This window comes from Argiope bruennichi, chromosome 7, assembly GCF_947563725.1.
Source record: "Argiope bruennichi chromosome 7, qqArgBrue1.1, whole genome shotgun sequence".
Classification (NCBI taxonomy): domain Eukaryota; kingdom Metazoa; phylum Arthropoda; class Arachnida; order Araneae; family Araneidae; genus Argiope; species Argiope bruennichi.
In genome coordinates this window covers 129185103-129212898 of record NC_079157.1, presented here as the reverse complement: position 1 = coordinate 129212898, position 27796 = coordinate 129185103, and the positions used below count along the sequence as shown (strand labels likewise).

General features: G+C 29.0%; 1 protein-coding gene across 4 annotated transcripts in view; it reads left to right on the top strand.

The window, feature by feature from the left end:
• Positions 1-3597: 3597 nt before the first annotated feature.
• LOC129976053 (plexin-A2-like) overlaps positions 3598-27796 on the top strand; it is a 575617-nt gene continuing 551418 nt past the window's right edge. For all 4 annotated transcript variants that reach the window (XM_056089408.1, XM_056089404.1, XM_056089407.1 and 1 more), the window contains exon 1: positions 3598-4003. The gene's annotated coding sequence lies outside the window, so the exon portion shown is untranslated. The remainder of the gene's footprint in view (positions 4004-27796) is intronic.

The following is a 27796-nucleotide window of genomic DNA, read 5'->3' as shown; positions in this document are numbered from 1 at the left end:
TCTAAAATATTATTTAATGAAGGTCTTTGTAAATAAATTGTTTTGCATAGTTGTTTTTCTTTTCTCCTAAAAATAAAGAGGGGAAAATAATAATTAAAAAAATATTTGTCTAAAGAAATTTTGTATAATTGAAAGTAGTGTTTACATTTTTAGGTATGGAGTTTTTGTGAAATATTCAGAGTTAATCATAGATGAAATTTGGTTCTTGTGCCATTAAACAAAACCAAACTAATCATAGATTTTTAAAAAAATTAGAAATTTGAAGTAAATTGTTAATTTGTGCTTTTAAAATGTTATCAATTGGACATTAGCTAACACTAACATTTGTAATGAGGTATAAAATTTCTACACCATAAAGTAACTTTGTAAGTTAATAATAAATAAGATTTCGCATAAGTGAAAGAAGTGTTGTATTTTTGTGCATGGAATTTTTGTGAAACATATTTTTCAAATATTCAGAGTTAATCATAGATCAAATTTGGTTATTTTGCCACAAATCTAAACCTCACTAAACATAAATTATGAAAATATTAGAAATTTGAAGTAAGTTATTAAATAAGAAGTAAGTTTGTGCTTGTAAATTGTTGTTTATTGAATATTAGCTAACACTAACATTTATAATGAGGTTTAAAATTAATGCAATATGAAGTAACTCTGTAAATTAATAGTAAATAAAATTTCCTATAATGGGAAGAAGTGTTCCATGTTTGGGTATGGAATTTTTGTGAAATATTCAGTGTTAATCCTTAATTAAATTTGGTTCTTGTGCTACAAAACCAAACAACTAAATATAGATCAAGAAAATATTAGAAATTTGAAGTAAATTATTAATTTGTGCTTGTAAAATGTTGTATGTTGGACATCAACCGACACTAACATTTATAATGTGTAAAATTTCTACAACTTGAAGAAACTTTGCATGTTAATAGTAAATATAAGGAATTTTGTAGAATTGAAAGAAGTGCTGCATTTTTGTGTATGGAATTTTTGAGAAATATTCAGTGTTAATCAAAGATCAAATTTAATTCTTGTGCCATAAAACCAAACTAATCATAGATAATAAAAAAAATATTAGAAATTTGAAGTAAATTATTATTTTGTGCTTGTAAAATGTTATCTATTGGACATTAGCTAACACTAAAATTTATAATGAGGTATAAAATTTTTTCATGAAGTAATTTTGTAAAATCAATAGTAAATAGAATCAGTAAAATTGAAAGAAGCGTTACATTTTTGTATATGGAATTTTTATGAAACATATTTGTGAAATATTCGGGGTTTAACATTGATCAAATTTTGTTATTTTGCTACGAATCTAAACCTCACAAAAAATAAATTATGAAAATATTAGAAATTTGAAGTAACTTATTAACTTGTGCTTGTAAAATATTTTCTATTGAAGAAACATATAATAGGAATTATATAATTTAGTGTTTTAAACTATTTTTAACCAATGCATTAAATTTTAGGGTGTTAAAATAGGAATTTGTGTTTTATTCATTATTCTTTAGGAATTATTTGTTTATTGCTCACATTAAGCAATATAAAAGTGTGTATAGTAAAAAAAAAAAAAATTTAATAAGAATTATATATTTTTCTGTTTCGAATTTTTATAAAATAGCTTTTAAAAACAGATGATATAGGCAATATATATAATACATCTACTTTTAAATTTCTAATATCAGGTAAAATCATACTGATTAATTATATAATTGAAACTATGATTATGTTAACATTTCTTCCCATGCATTAAACAATGAAAATAAATAGGAAATATCAATGAAGGAAATAAATCTTATATGTAGATAGATGTTGAGGTGATCAAATTTAAAATTATTTCAGATAATTTTAACATTTGTTTATTTTTTTTAAAAAACAGTTAAAAAATGTCATTTAAGCATTTTATAGGGTAAGATTGTGGTAAAATCTATGCTATAATAATAGCTAAAAAAAAGTTGGAAGAATTGTTAGAATGACATTTTCCATGAATTTTTATCGAAAACAAGTATTTTATGGAATTTTAAATTTATCAAAATAAATAACAAACACTACTATTAATAGGTAAAAAAGAAAAGTAAACTATTCAAAATACCTCGTATTTTCAGTCTTTTGACAAAAATTTTTAAGTATGATAGTTTTAAATATTATGACACTAGTTTCTAGAGTTTGAGAAAATTGAATAACCATTAAACTAATATTTCAATTTGACACCAGCAAGTGTTCAGAAATAAATTGCCTATTGATTGGCATTTGGTTGCCCATTGATAAAATACATGGGGAAATGATTGGTATTGGGTCGCCGATTGTTAAAACACATGGGGAAATGATTGGTATTGGGTCGCCGATTGTTAAAACACATGGGGAAATGATTGGTATTGGGTCGCCGATTGTTAAAACACATGGGGAAATGATTGGTATTGGGTCGCCGATTGTTAAAACACATGGGGAAATGATTAGTATTGGGTCGCCCATTGATAAAACAGGTCGCGATATGCTTGGTATAACGTCGCCCGTGATAATAACAAGTCGCCAAAGGATCGGCAAATTCGTCGAAAACAAGTCGGGGCGACCATCGCGCGGCGTACCGCCGGGGGACATGACCAATGTCGGGGCGAGATCGCCTCCGATCTCGCCCCAATCTCGCTCGTTCCGTGGGGCGATACTTGGCCAATGGTTGGCCAACGATCTTTTGCTGCTTGGGTTTATTCCGTTGAAAAAAATCATCAAATGATTTCTTTCTTTTTGAAAAATTCCGAATGTGTAAGATGCGGATTGTATTGTTTTGAAGTTTTTTTTGTACAGTTGTTGCATTCAAAACAAGAAAGGTTATCCTAAATTAAAATTCAATTAATTTCATTTATTAAATTTTGATTAATTCATTCATTTTAAATTCTTAAACGTTTTTAATTAGAATAATTTTACTTCATTTATTAAAAATCATTTTGGGTCTATTTGATACACCTTATTTATTAAAATTACTAAATATTAAAAATAAATTTTTACTGCCATTTGTATCTAAAATTTTGACGTTTTCATTTGCTCCATTCACTTTTTAGAACTAATTTGAATATTTGGATAAATCGAATTTTTATTCTGGCTGCATCACTTTATTTTAATCACATTCTATCCTGTCATGAATGCAATGTTAAAAATTGCAGTCAAATACTTATCGAATGTGGAAAATAAGAAAGCTCTGTATGCTCTTTTTCTTAATTAACTATATATTGAAATCGCATGAAATAGTGGGACATTTAAAAAAAAATTTACTTTTAGAGCCACTGAAAACAATTCCAGTGTAGGTTATACCCATAAACCTATAAATATATTTTAGATCATCAAAGACTACAGAAATAATTTATCAGAAAAGCAATAAAAAATATTACGAAGTAATTAAAATTAAATCAATTCAATTAAAGTAACTAATTACACGTGAAATGTAAAATTAATAAAACAGTGATGAAGGAGTACTGAAAAATCTGCTCTCTCTGACATCGGCATTCGGCTGTCTCCAGCAGATGGCGCTGCTTCCTCCATCTTGCTTACCCACTATCTGGGCTGAGGCGAGCGACAACGAAATCCATTGGCGGGTATCTCTGCAGTCTTTCTAGTGCAGTGTCGACGGTGCGTGTGTGCGGAAGTTGACTGCTGTCTACAGTGACTGACACCAGTTGCTGATTTTCAGAACTAGCCACCCAACCCCTCGTTTTCTCTTTGGATACCTTTTACACCTTTCCTACATTAATCAGCTTCCAGGAAATATAAATATTTCTATAATCCTGGGAGCAGTTGCTGTTCTTATCCCCCCCCCCATCACGAACAGCAGCGCCACCCTTCTGAAATCCAGATTCAACAGGTTTTCCTCTGAGCCGGACATACTGAGATTTTGTGTGTGGTGTTTTTTGTGATTGGATTTACCTTCAATGATTGACACTTGCTACTCCCTAGGGATGTACTGAACTACATTTCGTTCCCTGGACTTGTAGAATCGATTCATCGTTTCCAGGTAAGTAAATGTGCCAGATACCTTGCTTGTCTTTTTCGAATGGCGTTTGGGTGCCACCTGTTGGATTTTTCTGCAGATTGCTTCTTCAGATACGTGTTTTTAATCAGTTAAATAGTATCTTAACATATGCCTATACTTTATCCCAATTTATTTTGGTTTCGTTTTTGTTTTTAATTTCAGTGGATTCTCTTCTGTTTACGTAATTGGCTTTCGGTATATTTGCTCACATTATTATTTTTTATTTTATTTTAATTCCCCCACCCACTCTATTACGTTATTTTAAATCTAAATGTTTATTGCTTCATGTAATGGAATATAAGATATTAAGTTTGAAATATCTCTTGTCTCCAATACGTACCGGTGTGTTCAAATTCATTTTAAAATTAAGGAATTATTTCTCTTTGGTGAAATTTTCAACGTTTATAAGATTTAATTTTAAAATTAATTCATTATTGCATTTTCATATAAAAAGGAATGCCCAAAATTTATGCTATTACTATTTTATTTTTTTAAAAATAAATTTAAAAAATATAAAAGTACGAAAAAAAGAGAGAGAGAGAGAGAGAGAATAAAAACCACTTATATAATTAAGAGAAATTCTCTTGTAAAGAGAATAAAATATTGCTTGTATAGTTATTAAAAGTTAAAAAAAAATGTGGCAAAATACCATATTGAAATCCCGCCAATTTATTCCAATTGTAAATTGTTGCAGAGAGAGATGAATAATTTGTTTAATTGCTTATGCTTGGTAATTAATATTTAATTTTTTTATATATACAAAAGAAATTTATTATTTTCAGCAATTTAATTCAATTTCAACTTAATTTTTTAAAAGCTAAAATTTGTATGTACTGGTGGATTTTTCTGTATCTAATAAATTCGAGATAAATGCTATAACGTAGAAATTGGATCTAGAATTATAACTATTCCTATGAGGCGAGTTATTTTAAACTACATTCGTTAAGTGTATAAAATAAAATTTGATAAATCAATTAACCTAACTAGTAATTTGATAACAATGAACTATATAACTCAGAGTTGATAAATCAATTAAAAGTTTGTATTTTATGATTTCGCTTACTTAAAAATCTTTCTTTTAAGAAATTTTAAAAAATTACGATTTTTTTTAATTATTGAAATATTAACAGTTTAAAATACAGTTTCCGAGAAAGTGATATATATATATATTGATGCTAAATACTTTCTGTGGAAAATTCAATTTTGCTTTAAAAATGAACGATGTTTTTTAACAATAATTTGGGGAGATTTATTTGTTGCATAAAAAAATTTAACACAAATGGAATTTAATCTCGAACTATTCATTTTGGATTAAAGCCACTGAAATCTACAAAATAAGTAATGTAAAAATTACTGTTTGCATGATAAGTTTGTTGTATTTCTCTCTCTCTTTTTTTTTAATCATTAGACTTTATATATATATATATATATATATATATAACATAAACTACTGTTAGAATACTGAATTTCATATTTCGAATAAACAGTCAATGTTTTTATTCATTCATTCTTTTTAGATATTTTTGCTATATGATTATTCGAATTGAAGTACTTAGTTCAGCAAAACAATATCTGTTTCTTTTTAAGGTAGTTTAAAATTGGAAGTCTGAATTTAACTTTTATTTAAGTTCTGATTCCTAACTCATGAATTTTTTTTGCCTTCCATCTGCGATGTTGTTTCTGTGGAACTGATCTCAAATCTGATGCATTATGTCTCTGATGCTGTTATTTATTAATTAAATCATGAACGAAATAACACCATTGCGTCATAACTTCAACATATTTAACAGGTGTACGACGTTTTAGTGACAAAGATGGTATCACGCCATCTAAATTCAATCGTTGCCACCAGATGTTGACAATATAACCAGAAACCCAGTCGCCAATCTGCTGTCTGCTCTTATGACCTGATTTTCATATTTTTTCGAAAAATATTCGGATTTAGTTTATTATTTTTGGTAGCCTCCACATTTTACACATTTCCAAAAAGAAGGCTGTAAAAAAAAATGCCAAATTTTAATTCGAACTATATGAAATCGTCCGATTAAATCTCACGTGTTCCGCGCGTCCTTGGGATGCTCGTAGGAGTGGTTGGCGACTAGAAAATCACCCAGCGGGCGAATATTTTCGGTTTCTTTTTGTTAAGGACATCCTGAAACCACCAAAGCACATTTCTCGTGATTCTACGTGCCGATGCTTGGTTTGTTCTAACTACCCGTTTATCTCTGTTACAGTGCAAGAGATGGTCGTTTTTTTTATTATTATTATTTTCTCCATTTTATAACTGTTTATTAAAAGCGCATTTAGCTATGAACATTTTCACTAGCGTATATTTATTTGGATTTCTGTAAACTGCTTTAAGATTTTCAAATGTATTAGAAGAATAAATTTCAATTAAAAAAATAAAGATGCTAATTTTATTATATACATATATAATATCTAAATCTAAATTAAATCCTAATTAATTTTCTAATTTTTATCTTAATTTAACCCATATTAACTTAATTCTAAAATGTTCTCTTATTCTTGATCCAATTCCATCTTTTTTTTAATTTAATTAATGCGCCACGAACTCTGTAAAAGTGCTTAAATCTGCTGTTTCACATGCTCCTGAGTAAAGGGATAGAAAACTGTCAAACCAAACAAATTCTTTTAAAATATACTTATAATGTCCTTGCTTAAATCAACACGTGTAAAGAAATCCCTATCAGAATATCATAGTACATATTGACCTGGGATAAATATTTCTATTGCTTTTCTCTTTCGTTCTTGTGTGTTCTTGCACAATTTAAAAACATCAAAAATGTTGTGTCCTTATTTCCTTATCCAATTCCTCCTTTTTTATTTAATTAATTTTACACGAGCTCTGTAAAACTGCTTTAATCATCAAGTTCCCACACTCCGAGTAAAGGGATAAAAATCCATAATGTTTCGCAACATTCTTTGAAAAATACCTACATTCTTTTACCTAAATCGACACGCGTCAAAAAAATCCCTGTCAAAATCTCCTTGCATAAAATCACTGGTAAAAAATATTTCGCGCTCTTTACCTATTTTTCTCTACTCTTGTGTCGTGGACTGACATATCCCGTCGCTTCTTAGTTGTACATAAATTACGATGCTGGATGGAATAAATCGAGTTTAAAAACATCAGAAGTGTCTTCGCTCTTTGGCCGCGAAACTGTTATATACTGTTCTTCGGACGCGAAAATATATTTTTACACACACATTTATTAATTATGCGAAATGGGAATTGCTTGTAATTTTCGAAATTAGATTGCAGTGACGCAAAAATTTATAAATAATGAATGATGAAATCGAATTTCATTATCTTTCCTTTAAAAATGTTAATGAGTGTAGAAATGTTTGGCGTGTAAAGCACGAAATGACTGAAGAGAGTCCTGTATGGGTTGAATCACTAAAGTGTCATTTCAAATAGATATTTAATCTAAAATAAAAGCGCATGACTATTATTAAAAATAAACCGGAATTAAATGATAGTTCTGAACTCTAAAAAAAAAAGCTATTTATTTCATCCTTTTTATACAAATCATTTCATTTATCTTAAATTAGCTGTAGATTTATTATTGCGTATGATCATCTCATGACAACAACAATTGTTGCAAAATAAGTTCTGTAGCAACTGATTATATTAAAATTAAAATGCGCCGTCAATAACATAATTGTTATTAGTAGTAACTATGCGAATTTTTTTTTCCTTGAAAAATATCAAAAATACAAATTTAAATTTTTATGCAATCAGTGCTTTGAGGTTAATTTTTACAAAAATTGCAAAGCATATTATTTTTTTAAGCATTTCAATATAATATATATGTACAATTTTTAATTTGGAAATGAACATCTGTGATAATTCGTCTTAATAAAGATGCATTAAATGTACAAAAAATGAATTCCGCTCAAAATTTTAAAACGAAATAAGCAGTTTATTAATTGAAGTTTATTAGTCAAATAATTTCTACTGATTGTAATTTATATTGTTATTCAAGGAGCTAACGTGAAAATCTGTACATTGTCGACTACATCTTTATAGCAAACTTTGTGACTTTTCACCGTTCGTTTTAGTAGAGTTAACTATATTGCAAGATCGAAAAATCGTTCCGAAAAATTCAACTTCGGTCAAGTATCATAAAATTAATATTATTCTAACCATACTAGCCTTTTCACTATTTGTCTTTAAAATAATACTATTTATATTATCAATTATGATAATGAATTGATACATCCATTAATTTTATATTTAGATTTAAAATTTTATTTCAGTAAATAATGTATCTTATCATTTCATCCACCTAATAATGATAAAATAATTTTTCTGTGATCTTATCTAATTGCAAATATATAACGGAAAAAAATCTTGACCATTATTATGTTAAAAACATTTCAAGTGCTATGAAAAATTCTACTTTATATTAATATTAATTGCAGTTACCATTGTTTGCTGCTGTTTGAAATCTTTTCTGGACATATTTTGTCCAATTGTGTGACAATTGCAGACAAAACAATTTTCGTCTGCAATTGAAATTTTGCCTGGACTTTATTTTTGAAGTTCAAATTCGGAAATTCCTGTTTTTGTTTATTGGACCCGAAGTATTTTCTGCTGTTGCTCGTTTACGATAAATCTAGTAATAATTAAATTCATTATTTGTTTGTGCTTGTGTGGGTGTATGTATCAGTTTCTTCTGGATTCCATTTTTGCAATTTTTTAAAGATCGCTGTGGTCTTGTCAGAAGGCCTCGGCTTTGAGCTCTGAAACCCGATTTCTCCAAATTAATGCCGTCTGTTGGGACCTAGTGCAGGTTAAATTTTAACGTCATTGGTCAAACGTCTCCTTGTTGGTACGGCGTATAATTGTGAAAAATAGGATAGCGACGTGGACGATACTTGATCCCAGACCAAAATTACGATGTTCCACCCAAAACAGACCTTGTGTTTTTGAACATAGGATGCGTATGTATTTAAACTGATCAACGTATTTTTTTAAATAGAAATTTACTTTAATGTTATGTTTTAAACAAACAAACAAAACAGCTACACATAGTCGCGCGGGTGTAATGCTGAAATGGAAGTTGAAATTTGAGTCAGCCCGAATTGATGTACTTACGTAACTAGAGACAGAAAGTTTTGTTTGACATACTGTTTTGTCTTTAAAAACTGAAAAGGGTTCACTCTAAAAAAAGTTCGTAGGACCTCTTCTTTATTATGTCATTTATAGTATAACATACCCCTCGCACTTCCTTAAGTATATGATTAAAATTCAAAGAAAAATCTGTTTATAATTTAATTGCTATATACCTAGAATAATATATTTTTTAGAAGAAACTTAGCGTGTCGAAAATTGTCAAATACGAGAAAGAAATACACACACACACACAATGTATATTTGTATCAACTGTAAAACAATGACAAAAATGGAAATAAAATGTGAAGTAGACGATGACAATTTTCTGTTTTTGTTTATATATTTAAATGTTTCTATATTTCAATGTTTATATATTTCAATATATCTATAGATTATAAAGTTTTGCAGATGAGTGGCCGAATAAAAGACAAATGTGATGAACCAATTTATTTTTCCATCGGAATAAGTGTATATTCATATATAACGTGAATGGAATGATTTCAGAGATTTTAAACGAAGACTGTTTGTTCTAAACATTGCCAAAAATGGCTCACGAAAAGAGCCCAGGCTTTGTTTAGCACTAAACAATGATAGCGAGAGGCAGAAGGAGATAAAAACTTAAATCAGGCCACGTAAGTGGCAGGCGAAGGCTTTTGACCTTGCCCCGCGATTGGCTGTCTCTGGGCGTCGTACAAGTATCCTGGCATTCAAGACGTGAATCATTGGCGATTACATAAATATTAACACCGCCAATCCTTCGCCACCAGTCGCTGATGGCGGATGTACTTCTTCTGGCTTTCGTTTTTTTTTGACAACAACATTTTCTCATAAAATAGAATGCACATGGAAAAGAAAAAGGATTATTTATCATTGAAGAATTTTGTTTTTGAAAATATTTTATGTCACTTTCTGCGTTTCCAAATTTTTCAATGAACATTTCATTAAAACAATCGACCATGAAATCTTAATATTTTCACGAACAGTCCAATGAATCTCGAGTGGTAAAGTGAGAAGTAAACAAAGGAGAGTCGCACCGATCGAAATAAACAATAAATGCTGCTCGTTGTTGTTGTGACAAGTACGAAAAAAGGGCCTCATTAAAAATGGATAAATGCGAATAAATCGTTTCTTTTTACATTACTGGAAGTTGTGCCCGTCTAGATGGGTTGTTGCCCTCTTAAAAATATCTCGGATAGGATTGTCTCAGATTTTCTAACAAAAGTTGTAGCAGAAAATCTCATGCACATTGGCATAGTGTTTATGAAATAATTTTAAAAAATTGTTATTTGTAGTACACTTTAGATGTAAATATATAATAGCATGAGAATAGAAATTATTGTGAACAAAGAAAATTATAAAAATTGCTGACCTGAGCTGACAGATTTTTTTTCTTCTGTTTATTCGTGCTCAGGTTTATTCGCAGATCATAAATCAATCAATTTAAACATAAAAAAGACTTGTTTTAGTAACTGAAAACTAAAGCAAAAATTCTGCTTACGATAATGACATTGGCCAAAAGAGCAGGGACATTTTGAAATTCTTTTCAGCTTACAGATTTCTCATGCATGTATAACATACTCGTGATAGTTAAATTTTATTTTCATTCTTTGCGAAATAATTTGTTGTAAAATATGGTTAAAATATTTTTTAAAAAAATACATTAAAATCATAAGCTTAATTGATAGGATAAAACTTTGCTATCATAGAAAAGATAATTTTTTGAACTTTATATAAACATCAATTCTATGCTGTTATAATCTCGGAAGTTATTTCGGAAAAACGCCAAATTTTCGCTTAAATTATAATCAGTTATAATTCGAATTAAAATTTGAAAATAAAAATCGCTCTGAGCTGCACATTTTTACCCTTAAAAATATGTATCTGCCAAGTTTAGTTTCTCTAGGCCATGTGGAGCGCCAATACACGCGTGTACACAAGCACATAGATTCATCTTCATTATAAAGTAATTTATTATAGTTAATTATTATATTAAATAGTATAATAATAGCAGTATAATTTATTATAGTAAAATAAGTATTATAAGCAAAACTTATTAATATATTTCCTTGAAATTTTACACATATATTACCTTAAGTGTTCCAAAAGCAATGAAGTAGGGATATGACTTTGAACTGAATAGTTTTTGTTGTAGAGCTGCCTAATGTATTTTTCATCAACGAATTTTGACAGAAATAGTCGATTAGCTATAACTTCTTTGAAAACGTATATATTTTTTAGATTCTAATTCATTCTCTTCGCCACAGCAGTAGGTTTGTTGAATATAAAAATAATTGGAATGTGGGCAATGGAATATTTCGTAAAATGTTTTGCTTTTTGTAGCAATTTTTCGCTTTTTTTTACTGAAATTGACGCATTTACAGATAAATTATTTTCTAGATAAATTATTTTCAATCATTTATCTAGAAAATGAACTGAAATAGCTTATTAGAGGGATTTTTCAAAAATTTGTTTCCATAGGTAGGCAAATACCTTTAAGATTTTAATTTTGCACTATCCTTTTAAGTACTCAATATTATTTAAGCAAATTCTGTATTTATAAGTACTAAAAAAATTTAGTGAACCAGCAACCTCACCAATAATAATTGACGAAATGTTAATATTGTTTTAATATCGCTTATCGTAATTTGTATATTTTGTAAATTTATTGCAATTAGAGCAATAGATCAACCTGCTTGATCTCTGTCAGCTGCCTAGTAGCAATTCCGACACTGACTATAATTATCGACGTGTCTCCAAATCCACATGTAGTCAGATCTGAGGGTTTGAATGAACAATACATCGTCGCTTCACGTATACCGTAATTTCCTCAAAAATTAATTTATCGATATCGATGAATAAAATGAATGCTGCATTTTGCAGCAGCAAGGCAGAGATGCTTATTTGGTAGTTGTTGCATCGTTAAATAACATGTTCATTCCCTTCTGCTACACGCAAACTTTTCACACCTGGTGTAAGTTTGTTATTTGGACGATGCTGACATGAAACTAAATATGTTGGTTTATCATTTTATTAGCCATGAGAATAGTATTTCAAATAATCTGTTCTGTCTTTGACATCATGGTGATTCTCAATCGATTATTTAATACTTCCTTTTATTTCAGGATTAATTAATACAGAAGTAATTTATTTTATTTTTAGTATTTTTTTTTTAAACTTGTGTATGTTAATCGTCAAAGGAACTTAAAGTGAAATGTATTCTGCATGTAAAAAACAGTTATTTGAATTTCAGCTATAAATACGGAAAAAAAATCCTTAAAAGCCTGTTACTTCTGCTGGATTTAATAAAATGTTCTTTGGTATTTGGAATAAATTTTTGCTTGAGCTTCTTTTATACAGTATGTTTTAAACTTACTCCAACGCAGAGGGTAAGTACGCCCCCAACTTTTGTGATACAATTATTGATGCTCATAGTAAATGCTTGAATGGAAGCGCCCTGATTACAGCTTTTTCAAGTGTATTTTAATAGTTCCCTGGTGAAGTGGCTCGTTCATCAATATATAAGATGACAAAAATTGTTAAGGTGATTCGTTTCCATAGTCTAAAACATCGTAGCATGGCAATGTTGTTGCTTGATTTGTTTATCTTTATTTCATTTATAAAATGTAAGTCATTATTTTAGCAGCAAAAAAGTTCACATTAAAAGCATATTTATCGTCTCAACTCACATGAGTATCGAAACAATAACCTAAAAGAATGAAAAGTGTTATTAAAAATATACTTAAGATTTTTTTTTATTTTATATATAATAAATATATTTATTACATTTTTTATTATATATATATATAGGCGATAGTGATAATAATCTCAGCACAGAACATAGATATTTACATTTATTTATTTATTAAAGTCTTAGACTTCACTTTCTTTCTTTCTTTATTTATTTCATAAATAGTTTATTAACTCGTTATTTCTGTTGAATCATTGTTATAATTTTACAGAATTTTTAACATATAAGAAAAAGTGTAAAAGATGAAGTTTAATCTAAGCAGCGATATTTTAAATATAGGCGAATGAATTCATTTCTCGTGATTGATTCATTTAAGTAATCTAGGTCACATTTTTTTTTTAATTTTATGATAAGCTAAACACATTCCAGAATGATCAGAATTTGTTATTAATCTTTTGTTTTTCTCCAAAACTTTAAACTATTATAAAAGAGCGGGATACAATATTTTGTTATAGACTGTGTGCTTTAAGATAAAAAGTAAAAGAAAAAGGGGAGAAAGTACACAATGTTCTGGAACGAAGATTTAAATGTAACATTTCGAAAGTTGCAATTTTCCTATTTTATCATATTTCAACATTTAGAATATAATTAATTATTATCTTGAAATTTATGATTCATTGAATGTTGTCTAGAATAGTTATTTATTAGATAGTTAAGATACTTAAACTAAGTTCGATGTGGGAAAGCTTTTATACAATTTCTTTTCCTTTATACAATTAATCATAAAATTATTTCTCCAATACTTAACTCAAATATTTATATGCTCAAATTATTGACATAAATTTGCCATTGCCAAATTTCAAACACACTAATTATCAAAAAATATTAATTGTTATAAAATAGGTAATTAAAATAAAAGAACCTAGCTATTAAAAATATAATTTTTACGATTAAAATTACGAAGAATTATCTAATTTTAAGAAAGGTAACTGGTGAATCGAAATTTCAAATGCTTATGTGAAATGCTTTCAAAGCGCCCCTAAACACCCAGGGCCAGAACCACCTCCCACACTCCTGCCTAACCCTTCCTTGATTGCTTTTGTTCCAAATTTTATATTTTTTACTGATTCATGCCATATAATACAAAATTGCATTTATAATACTGCGTAAAATGAACTGTTAAATGTAAAACGAGGCGTCAATGTTACTTTTTGGATGAATGGGATGGACAGAAAAGCCTTTCTCTAATTCTGAAGATGTGAAAATAATAACCAAATTGTTTCTACCTGCTTCCTCGTCGAAAACTCACCGACAAGGAAGCAGAGTAGGAATCTTTGTTTGTGACCCGGGCTAAGGGCTATCAGGATGTAGCTGCCAGAGGATACCACCTCTGAAATCGCACTATATATGGTCAGAATGAACGATTGCGGTCAGTTGGCTCAATTGAAAACGGAGATCTAAACACTGATTGCAACTAATTAATATTCTGAAGTAGATGATCATTCGTTCAGTTATTCGAAGATAAAATTTGTAATTGGCGATTTTTGTGACTGCTTGAATGGATGGCAGCTTGAGGTTGGCTTGTATCACTAATAGTATATGTGATATTGCAAGGGATATTAACACTTGAATTACTCAAACCGTTTATTATAAATTTCTGTGTAATTATGAAGTTAGCATTTTTATTTTACCTTTTTTAATTTAAAATTAGAAGTTTGTGCGCATTAGGAGTTTAGACGATTGAATTGAGGTTCATTGGTTGTTTTGTTTTCAATAGTATTTGCCTAAAGTGCAATGAAACTGTAACGTTTTAATAAAATGAGAGTTGCCCAAATTTTTGCAATATTTATTGCCTTCTGTCAATTCTTTAATATTTTTAAAGGGTATTAGTTGAGGATGTCAACCTGGTTAGAAAGAGTCTGTTAAATTTATTAAATGGTTACCGTTTAATTTGAATTTATCTTTAATTTCTTCTAATTTAATGCTTCATTTAAATTTTTTTCCAAGTTTCAAATTTGGGATCGCAGCAAAATTTTTCTGATGACAATGGCGTAGCAGAAATTTTCCCCCAACAACAACAGTAAAACGTTGATAAGTTAAAAAGACAAACAAAAACTTGAATGTAAATAATGACTTCGGAGGAAACCTCCTGTTTGAAAGTTTATTAAATTTTAGCAATGAATTCGCAAAGTTATTAGATCCAATAGTTGATTTTGCCGTATTTTTTAAAATAATACTGGCGATTTTTGATCTAATAACTGTATGATCTAATAACATGATTTTAAAATTCAAGTAACTATAGTTTGAAAATAATTAATTCTTTTTTTTTTAAATCTTTGCTGAATTTGTTAACAAAAAAAATTATATTCCTTTTAAAATTTTGATTGTTTTCTAAAAGTAATGAGACAATTACAAATTCTTTAAGAATTTGAAGGACTAAAATATTGCAGAACGATTGTAAGCCGATGTTGTAAAACGATTGCAGAAAAATGATTTTTTTATAAAAAAAAATTTAAATCATTTACTTTTGAATTACATATATAAGCATTATAATTGCTATTTTTGAAGACAATGTAATTTTATTTTCTTAATATTTAATGATTTTATATATAATATTTGATAAAAATGTTGATTATGATTATTGCGAACGTTTTGTTATTTCAATCGAAGTACTTTGTCAGTCCTGCTTTTCCGCCTTACAATTTATATAGGCTGTCATATCCCTCTTAAGTGATTAATGGTCTGCCTGACAATTTATTTTAGCCTGACAAATAGGCGTGCCGAATTGATTAGTTGTAGAACAATTGATCATTCCATCGCACTTGGCTGCACCAGATTTGGCGCTTAGCCGAAATTGAAGTTAAGATGTTGAGACTTTAAAGTACACTTTTAGATGTGAACGCTCCAATGTGTTCGGAATTTTAATACAGGGAGAAACGAAGTAACTAAAAATAATTGGTGAATATATTTTTGACTGAAGGAATTCTTCACTTTCTCGGCAATTTTATGCTATGGAAAATTTAAAAATCTCACCGTGATTGTAAATTGGAATTTTACACTATTATTTTGGATTTCGTTAGTTTCATGGTTTTAATAATGGCACATGGGCTATCGAATTTTCATTTGTTACATCATATGTTGAAGTTGTGAATTTGTGTGACTTCTGACAATACAGTTTCGAATACTTTCTGATTATCATTTAATCTATTCATTTAATTAAATTTATTATAAGTGGTGTCACCTTGTAATAAATGATGATTTTGAAAAAAAGAAAAAAAAAAAAATGCGAGTCGAAATTGCATACTATTTTCAATCAAGAATTACAATTTAGGGACTGAAAAGAAGAAAATAATTACACATGAAACCAATTTTGCTCTTTTGTACGGTTATAAAAGTGTGTTTTAAAAACTGCTTTTAATCAAATAAATTTCCTGGTTTTAATTCTAATTATTAACAAAAATAATGTTTCTTTTAAAAGTGATGTTTTGTAAATCGAAAAACAATGGTTAGTTCGTTTTTTGTTTGTTTATATGAAAGTGCTTTTTTTTTTGGTGCCGAAATTTTATTTCTATCCATAGATTAGATTATAATCTTTGCTGATAGATAACATGTTCCTATAGCACGACTGCAATGACAACCAAATGCTATCGTATATTAAATGTAGAGAAAATATTGCAATTAGAAAAAAATAAATAAATAAAAATACAACTCCAGATTTTTACGAATCTGCACGTTTTAGATTTCTCTGAATTGCAAAAAACACATTTTTGGCATTATATCTCATTGTGACAAAGATAACTCTAAAACGCTTTTACCTGGGCAGAGGAAATTCGGTATATAATTCTTGCACCGAATTTGTAGATTTCTATCAAAATTTTGGGCAAAATCCATTTAGATTAAGAAGGGGAGGGCACGAGGTTGAAAATTGAGTTGGGGATGAGAGCTCAATCTTGCTCTTAGCATTTTTTTTATTTGTTTTTTTTTTTTTCTTCTAATATATTTCAGATTAATTTAACAATTTTCAAGCAGTTTTAATTAATATATTTTTCATTTTTTTGCGAAAATAAATATTTGTTCTCCTAATTCTTGGATTAAATTTAATATTTAAAAGAAGTACAAAAGCATTTTTTTTAATATTCAGAATTACTTAAATTAAATTTACAATTTAAAGATGGTTTCAATTAATATGATGCTCCTTTATCTAATTTCAACTTATATGAATTTATTTTTAAAAAAACAATTATGTTCATGTATATGAATATAATTGTTTTGTATACAATTATGCTCATATACATGAACATAATTGTTCATATACAGTTCATATAATTATTTTTATGAATTATAATTATAATTCATAAAAATTGAATTAAAACTGTAATTTAATTATTATGTTTTAAAATAATTATAAATATAATTTTAATTATAAAAATATTTCAAAATAATTATTTTTATCTTAAAATCATTAAGAATTTTAAATTTTTGGATTTGAATAAACATAAATTATTTATTATAACTCAACGAATCTGTATTTATATGAGAATTAAAGACAGCAGCTGAAATAAACAAAGTTATATCGGCAAACATTCTGAATGTTAATAATCGAAAAGAAAAAGTATAAAGCAGGTGTTATGTTGTGTAATGCACAGGCAGATGGTTTAAAATTGTTAGTGGCATTCGATATGCTTTGTGTGCTGTCCGATTTTCTGAAGGAAAAAAAAAATTTTTTTTGAAGCTTATGAAATTTTTTAAAATTGATTCCTGTAAGGTTTATCTTGTACGTAATCATTATTTATGAATTGTGTGAGATGTCAAAATATATCTATCTTGGTTTGAAATGTTTTACGAACATTACAACTTCGCCTCTTTTATGTAATAAATATTAAAGGAATATTTTCATGATGTCAGTAATTTAATTAACATGTATCATCATTTAAGTTACGTATGTAATTATTTTTCCCGCTTCAAAATAAAATTATAATTCAAGTGTTAAGTGAATGGATATTTATTTTCATGGAGATTCATTTTTTAAACGTTCCTTTTTTAATTGATAAAAGAGTTACATATTATTTAAAACTGTCTGTAATTTTATTTACATAATTTTTTTAAAAGAAAAATGCGTTCATATCTTTAATTTTTATATATATATATATATATATATTTCAAGTATTAAGAGAAAATGCATTTATTTGTCCATATAAAGATTAGTATCATGTTAATTGAAACCATCTTTAAACTGTAAATGTGATTTAAGTAATTCTGAATATATAAAAAATACTTTCATACTTATAATTATTTTTGTTCTAAAACTTAAATTATAATCCAAGAATTAGGTGAATAAATATTTATTTTTGCATTAAAAAAATTAAAAACATATTAATGAAAACTGTTTGTAAATTGTTAAATTAATTTGAAATATATTACAAAAAAAAAAAAAAACACCAATAAGTGCTAGTCCAAGATCGAACTCGTGTAACGTAACGGCTATACCTTAATTTATAAACTGTGCAGAAAGTTTGAGGGCCATTTTATCGAAATTGACTGGACATTATGCTTTAATATTTGCGTAAGTGAGCATTCTACTAAATCTCATCCCGAACTCAATTTTCAACCTCGTGCCCTCCCCTTGTAAGTCTGTCCGTCCGGCTGTTTGAATATAAGCTAACAAATAATTACAAAACGAAGAGAGCGAGATGGATAAAATTCGGTATATAGATTTAAACATCTGCAATGTAAACACCTATCAAATTTTGAGCCAAATCCAATAAAGGGTTGACCATCTGTCAGTTTGTAATTTCAGAAGCATGTAAAGCGATGATTCAAAAAAGCAGTGACTTAAATGTATAAAATTTAGTATGTGATTTCGTGACTACCATTGTATGTCAAATTTTGGTTTCGATCGGTTGGTAAAAACATTTCTCAAGCACAAACTCGATTTTTAGATACTATTTACCGTATGTTAGGTATGAATCGTCAATAAAATTCTCCAAGGATCACACGATAGCTTCAGTAAAAATGCTTATTTCACGTCAAATGTTACTATTATTCAACTATTGCACGCCAATGCTATGGAAAGCTAGACCTTCTCTGCCGTACCCAATAGATTGAGTATAACACTTTTATTAGAGAATATACGAGAGAATTATGGGGAGGTCTCTCGCTCTGTTTAAATCATATATACCAAAAAATTCCAATTGTCTTTCGACAATCACCCTCGTATAATAACCTAAACATTACTGACCTTTGGTCAGCCAGGCTTGTTAGACTGCTGAAATAGAATACACCCTGCAGCTATATATATATACAGTGTAGACCATGTCACTCATATATTTAAAGTTGTATACAGTTATCGTCCCGTGTTCTACTTTTTCCATTATCATCGTTTCTGATCGAATTTTTACTCTCTCTGAACAGTCACGGCTTACGAATGTTGAGTCAAGTAGTGCTGATGCTTACGGTTTTTATGTAAACATTCAGGCTGCAACAGTTCCCTCCACTTGGACGGGTGCCAAGAGGTTGCGCCACATCAGCAGCTTCACCCCCGCGCGCTCCCTCGCCTCACGAAGAACAACACTCTTCTGAGATGGAAATGGCCCAGAAATCGTTTTGATGTCTATTGACACAGCTGTAGAAGTTGCAGAGAAAGAGGTGGACGGGGCGCTCCGGAACTGGTGAGAAATGCGGAAATGATTTGTAATGGAACAATTTGAAATTTGGACGAAACTAAGAGCGTTTGCTGATCAGATAACGCGATTCAAGAATTATTGGAGACTCGCCGCCTTTAGCAACCAGCTTGGTAGCCCAAATTATTGACATTTTGACTTTTAAATATTCATGGAAAATACAATTTTAAAAAAAAATCGCCTTCATATTTGATAAGAGCGAAAAAGAATAAATCAAAATAAATTGTAACGCTTACAGATTAAAAAATGTGTATAACATTAACCTCTTTGTCCGCCGTAACGCGTCTAGCGCGTTCAAGTGAAACTTCTGCAGGACGGCCGTAATGCTCTTTAAGTATTCTTCTACATTTAAGCATTGTAAATGCTTATTTATTTGAGTTTTTACTTTTGTTTGTTCTAATTCTGCGAAAAACAGAGGAAAAACTGAAATTTTCGCGGGCAGGTGAGGACGGCGAAAGGGTTAACTAAAAACGACAGTGAAAATCCTATTTCGAAATAAATAGTTAAAGAAAGCAGTTTTAAAAAAAGAATCTTAAATTTTATATTGACGAAAGCACGCGATTGAAAGTTTCGATGGATCTATTTATATTTCATCGTATATCTATCTATCTATCTATATCTATATATATTGCTATATTATTTAAAAAAAAATATTAAAAATTAAGAAAACATTGTACACGAATGAAATTAATATTAACTAAAAGGGTAATTTTTTTTTTTTTTTTTTAAGTTTTAAGATAGTGTGAAAAAACATTTTTCTGAAATAATAGTTTTGGAAAATGCGGTCGCAAATTTTTATTAATAAATCACAACAGTTATCCATTTGGCCCTCTCCAGAGCACTTCTAATAATATTTTACAGCTTCATTAATTAGAGAAACATTGAATTGAGTACATCTTTAGAAACGTCCAGTGAAGCAGTCTGAAATATTCGTTAATAATTTGTTTACATTTGACATTTCTATGCTATATGCTTTAACATTTTATATATGATGCAAATGATTCCTGAATCCAAATGAAAAAAAAAAAAAGTTGGTAAAATTGGAAGTTTGTATTGATATCATTGGCAAGCTTACATACTTTATTGTGAATTCAATGGTGTAATGAGCTTAAAAGTGAAGCATTTTTCTTATTAGATTATATTTATTAAGGTAAAAACCCGCTGTAAATTTCAGTGAATTTACTGCTTTAAGTAAATTCTTTTGTATGAAATATATTAATAATTTTGTATGAATATATTTAGTAACATCTTATGTATGAATAATGATAAATTTCATATAATAATAATATGAAATATACTGTATATTTATATGATATATAATATTTGTATGAAACATAATGAAATATTTTGTATGGAATTTATAATATTTTTAGTATAGTTTTTTGTATAAATATAGTAATTTAGTATGAATGTAACTCGGAGGTTTAGCAAAAGAAATTTCGATGAAATTCGTCAAAATTTAAATAGATGTAATAATAAATAAAAAATAAAATAAGTTAGTAGACAAACGAACATTTAATGGAAAATAAAGGTTTCTTTTTTGAGCTCTACGGTAATGAATAATTATCCGCATACTGTGATCGTAGTTAATGCCATTATCAAATCATTTCAGTGATTATTTGAAAAATAAAATAGACAGCATTGTTAGTTACTGCAATATGTTTGGTTAGTACATAAAAGGGAGAATTGGTGACCTGGGAATCACTTTATTTAGGTGGGGGCGAAGACAAAATATTTATTTACATTTGTTGTATTTGTTCATATGGTTTAACTTGGATCTTCTCAGTCTATTTAAGAAAGATATTTTCATTCCATTTTTTAAAATTTTTTTAATTATTCAAAATCTTCGACACATCCTTCTACTAGACAATCAGCCTGGTGGTCTCTGTTTTAAACTGTTTATTCCAGGTTAAATAAATACTCTTTATTATTTTGTTTTTCAATTAATAAATATTAGAAATTAATCTAAAAAAAGCTTATTTCTATTAAATATCTAGAAATTTTCTATCGAAAAAATATTTAGATTATTATTATCATTTTTTTTTTAATTCTGTTGCTTTCCAAAATGAGATGATCATCTGATGAGGTGATGAAATAATGAGATATGCTGCAGCATCAGTTTGAAGTGCAAAAATTCCGGTTCATTTTCTAACCCATTCAACAGTTCAGTCCACTCACAGTTATTTGAGTAGAATATTTAGGAATGGAATATTGATCCTTGCGTCACGATTCTGCATATAGTAAATTGCATTTGATGACATTTAAAGGCCATATAGTGAAATGAAATATGTCTTAAGAAAAAAGAAAGGGTGAAGTTATTCCATTTAATTCTGATATATTTCCTCACTTCCACAGATTATCTGAACTAGATATGTGTGTCAATGAAACTTCGACGGACTGCAACAAAGTAAGCTATATGTCTGAAGTGCCCAAACGCCAGTTGGGCTCGGTACAACTCCATTCACTATTCGAGCCCTTCGTTTTTTTTCAAAAAGCGAATGTAATGGATAAATGGAAAGAAATAGCACTCGCAAACGATGTAGTGCATAAGATGTCTCTTTAATGGCGAGCCAAGTAACCATTCGACTCGCTTGTTTTTTGAATGAAGAGAGGCAAAGAAAACAGAATCGACTCGGGACGGGAAGGTTTATAATTAGACGGATGGAATCATCTTTCAACGTGTGCGCATGTTGTAGCTGATGTCGGGCGTCCGTCTGTCTGTGGTGACGAGACTTGTGGGGGCCATTAACTGCAAAAGAAATGTCGCGCTCACACTTCTTCGCCGTTGGAAGACGATACTTGAGCTCCCAGACAGAAGTCGATGAACCGACGTCACGAGACATTTTTCAAAAATTTGCATCCAACTTCAAGTGGGAACAGTGAACAACTTCTTGTATTTTTGAGGACATGGATAGATGATAAATGGCGTTATGTCGGAAAATTTACACTAGCGAATAAAATGGCCAAGAGTTTATTTGTAGAACGAATTTATTTTTGTGAAAATGACAGGGATTAGGAAAAATAATAAATGATGATTAAACATTCGAGAGGGATTGGAACGTGAGAAATCTACAAAAATTGGAAAAGAAACATTTTCGAAAGACAGCTTAAAATTTATTTTCTTAAATGATACATTTTAGGTTGACACTAGACATTTTAATGGTTAAACGCAGTATTAAAATTTGCTAGCAGATAAAAAAAATCAAGAATATTTATTATCCGCATTTAAGCTTTACACATTTTTAGGAGGAATGCTTCTTATATCTTGATAGAATAATCCTACAACTGAATGAAATAAACTTTATTTATTTTGAATTGATTAACTTAAATTATCTACTTATTTTGGAATTTCGTGAGATTATTGTGGAGCAGACATCCTTATTTGTAAGCGTCTACCACACTAGCAGATTTAGCATGAACATTGTGTACATAAAAGACATGTAGTTACCAGACCCAGGAAGACGAAACTGTGCCATCACTGTTATCTTCCATCAAATGTTATTTCTTTTCAAAACTTTAAACATTCACTTTTTTATTGAATGGAATTCAATTTAATTTGGTGTCATTTCTTTTCATTGAAGAATTATTTCGACATAGCTAAATAAATTCTTTCTTTCTTTTAGCTACTGTGCGGAACTATTAAACTAATTACTTATAGATCTTAATAATGTGTTTTTTTTGTTGTTGTTGTCGTTGTTTTTGTTCATTAAAATCTATTCTGTGTGCGGCGGTTTGTAATTTTTTTTTTTTTTTTTTTTTCGATTTGATTCAATCGTTTCTTGAATTTTACCAACTTTGTTTATATTTCAATAAAACCATATCTCATTGTTGACTTGTATTTTTTAACAGCTTTTTATTGGGATGTTTTGTTTCAGTTTTTCAATGCTTTATATCATTTCATGAAATGATCATTATGGTAGTAACGTCTACTTTTCTTTTAAAATTCATGGAGCGTGAAGTTCTTTATTAAAACTTCAACAACAAGATATTGTTTCTGCATTATTTGTGAAAGGAAGTCGATATGTTATTGTTTAAATAGAAGACATATAATGATGCAAAACGATTTTCTTGTTGCTTCTGTGAATCTGAAATGTCCATTCATTTCTCAATATTTTCTGCTTCAGTATGGGGGGGGGAAATGTTTTTATTATTTTGCCTAATATTTATTTTTCTTTTAAGTTTGTATGAATTTTTTTCTATTATTATTATTATCAACATCAATTTGCCATTTTCAATTTTGTTTTTATTAATATAGTTTTCAAGCATCTAGATATTGATTTTGAGATTGATTGAATTGAAGTATCTAATATGATTGATAACTGATGGGAAAAATTACCACTGATATTCTTTTAATTAAAAATGGAGTTGTAGGCGGTAGGAGGTTTTAATATATTTAAATAAAAATAACTTCCTCATTAGGAGTGTATTTTGCATTGATTTCTTTTTTCAAAAATAAAACGAGGTACTTTTCCGTTTCCGAGGGCCGTTGGTGACAGTTAAATTATTTTCGCCAAATCAAGTACAAAAAATGCATTTCATTTACAATAAAAATTCATTACAATTTCATTACAATGCATTTCATTTACAATAAAAGGACATGTTTATGTCCTCGTCCTAATGTCTTTTTCTGATATAATCTGTTTCGAATTTTTACTTTTTAAAAGCAGAACAGGAACAGAAACTAAATAAAGAGATAATTATAATAAAATTAATAATAAAATATTTATAATAAAATTAATTATAAATAAGATTAATAATAAAATTAATAATAAAATATTTATAATAAAATTAATTATAAATAAGATTAATAATAAAATATTTATACCTCAGTTCAAAGGAGTATTTTTAAAATAAATGAATCAAAAAATTTGTTCACCAGATTAGAGTCAGTAGGTCGTAATATAAAGTTTAAACCTAATTATCAATCATTTTATCGTAAAATTGCGTCAGAGATATTAAGTGTGTTAAGTTTTTTCCGAAACCTGTTAAAAGCGTTGTTAAAAAAAAGTCTACTTCCCATAATGTAACACCATTGAATTAAATCGATGAAAATAATTCAGTGGGTGCCACAATCATTGCAAAGAGTTGCTGTTATTTAAGAGTATTAAGAGAGAGTTAAGAGAGTTGATTTTTTTTTTTTTTTTTTTCTTTTTAATAAAAGCACCTCACAAAGGCGCACTGTCAAGATTTCATTCTTTGTCATTCATTCTGTTATTTGAAGTGTTAATGAAATGATATGTTCTTCAGCTTTAGAAACGGAAAAAATATATCAGTATAATGATTGTTTATTATATTCACCCCATTTTTCTTTTTTTTAAGATATCCGACTAGGTCAAAAAAATGATTTTGCCTGAAAATTTTGAAATTTTTTTATGATATGAAAATAAAGTTCAAACTTCGTAGATACTAAAACAGACTTTGTTTTTAATATATGTAAAATAAAATTATAGATACAGTAGTTTCAATAATACGCAACAAATAAAAATGAAATCGGAAACAATGATATTTTTAACCGAAAATAAGCGATTTATTTTATTTTTACCGTAAAATTCCAAAAATAATATTTGATATATTTGTATAATATCTCTACCTACCCAACCGTAATGTGTTTATTTTTTGCATTTCAGTTAAAAAAGCGTGAAAACTAAATTTGTTTCCAGCGCATTTGGACGAACTCATTTACACGTACCAAATATAAGCTCATTTTGCGAAGAATGAATATTTCACTGCGATTGATTCATGGAAAACACGATATATCAAAATCAGTCCAATAAAATGTCATGAAATTCGGTATGCATGTATCCAATACATTTGAGAATGTGATAGACCTCAGATTTTAAGACAGTTTCATTTAGACATGTTTTACAGACACTTTAAGTTCAAAACATAGACACATTTTGACAAAAAATCATTTACGGCAACTTCAAATCCTCATAAAATTTTTATTTATTAAAATAATTTTTATCTTGTGGTTTGTTACATTTTATGTAGCTTGAGCTATATATAGGTGGAATAAAAATTAAATATTTCTATTATTATTTAATTTACTCTGTTTTTCCTAACATGGAAAATTTTGCTGAATTTTCATTATTATTATTATTATTATTTTTTTTTTTTTTTTTTTTTTTGCAAAAACTAAAGGCAGCGAATGCTTTTCCCTCCCTTCTAACAGTGACCCTAGAAGTCTGTTTCAGCTTTTTGGCACAATAAAAAAGGTTTATGTATAATTTTTTAAAAATTCGTCTTCGAACCTAGTCGAATACCTTAAACAGTTTTCATTGCTCATAATTTTTGTTTTTGCAATTTTATTTATAATCAAACTTTTTCTTATTTCCTCTCAGTCAGTTAGAATAATACAATATATTTAATAACGCTTTTAAAACATGAATGGCTTTATTGCTGACTAATTAGAATTCTCGACCCATAAAACTGTCAAAATGACATTTCTCTCGCCACACTCCGAATACAAATGCAATTTAATCAACTGCTACTCGCATGTTTCATTTACATTTCAACAATATTTTTTTAATAATGAAAATAATACTTTCAAACGCACTGAGCCGATTGTCACACAATTTGCATTGGGAATTTAAAGAAGCTTATCTGAATGCTGTGTCGGATGCTAGGATGAGAAAGCTGCTTTTTATCATAATTCTTTCGCCACAGACTTAATGCGAAGTGACGTTATATAAGACGCACTGAAAACTGTTTCTATCATTAAAATGTCCGATTTTAAAATGAAACTGGCAAACTCAATGGGTTTCGGAAACTCTGAACAAACTTGCAAGCCTAACATAGAAAATTGGTCTTCTTTAAATGATCGGAAACATGACACAGTTTTAACTCGCCTGAGAATTGGTCACACTCGATTCCCACATAGATATCTATTATTAAATAATCAATTGCCGATATGCCCACATTGTGACTGTGGAATAATTAACTGGAATAATTATTTATTAAACTTTGAATTAGATGTAAACTTGTTTGGCGCAGTATAGCCTTCATATTGGTTCTTGTGCCATAAAACCTCAAACCAAAACCAAACCAAACCGTTTTATGGAACGGTAAGCCGGACATCGCATAAATAACGCTTTAAATTGACTACCTCAAGAATTGGGCATTTGTCAAATAGAGCAAGTGAAGGCAAACAGCAAGAAGTTTGTGTAGATCTATCTCTTGCTCTCCCCTCCAACTCGGAGATGAGCATTTTATGCAGGACGGCATCGAAATTTGTTTGAAAGCACCCATTTTTCCCGGTGGGGAGCAGTGAATAAGGAATCCAACACAAGCCGCCGGAGCATTGCGTTAAATAAATATGCACGAATGCAAATTTGATGTCTTGGTTATTCCGAGCAAAAAAATCCTCCGTGAAAGGATGCTCACTGAGTGACCGTGTTAGGGATGATAAAGTTAAATGATGCGCGCCTGCGTTGTAGCTGGCTGCGCGAGATAAGGATGAGGAAAACAGGAATGGTTATTTTAGACTTCCTGTCTTCGAAAGATTCCTTGGCATTTTTCAATCCATTTTCTGCGCTCTTGTGGCGAATTATTTATTGAATATTTGTTCTTGTAAAATTGTCGACTTTTTTTTCAGCCAGCTGGTTGGAGGGAAATATATTGCTCTAGCTGGAATAAATGGGCGAATCTAGAAGTGCTGACCTGCTTAAGTATTTGTGAAGAATATTGGAGAATGACAGATGCGATTTGAAATCTGGAAAAGTTTTAATTTATGCTAATTGTTGTTTTGAACTGCTGTCTATCATTATCGCTTATGGCAATTAAATATCTGGGGAGGAAATTTTTTTTCTAAGAACCGTAAGATTTTTTTTTTTTTGGGGGGGGGTTAAGGTTTTGTTTGGAGATTTGGCTAAACAAGTCCACATTTAAATAATTAAACTAATATGTGTGGCTTGCATATTTATTGATATTGTACTCTTAAGTACAATATTGATATTTTATAACTATTATAAAATATTTGTTATTCATTTTTTTGGAATGGGTCACTTAATCGTTTCTGATGAGCTTTGAGATATCTATCACCTTGTCCTCACTTTCTGGATATATTAGTTGTTGCAACTTCATAAAATTTTTATCTTGACCCATCATGTCTTGTTATAAAGCAAGAAAATCTGGATTTTTTGTGATTGAACAAAGCATTTACTATTGTTGGATTGAGTGCCAATGGCAGAGTATGACAGATATCATATTTATTGATTATTAAAACATGTGTCCGTCTAGATGGGCTTTTGTCTTGCTAAAAATATCTC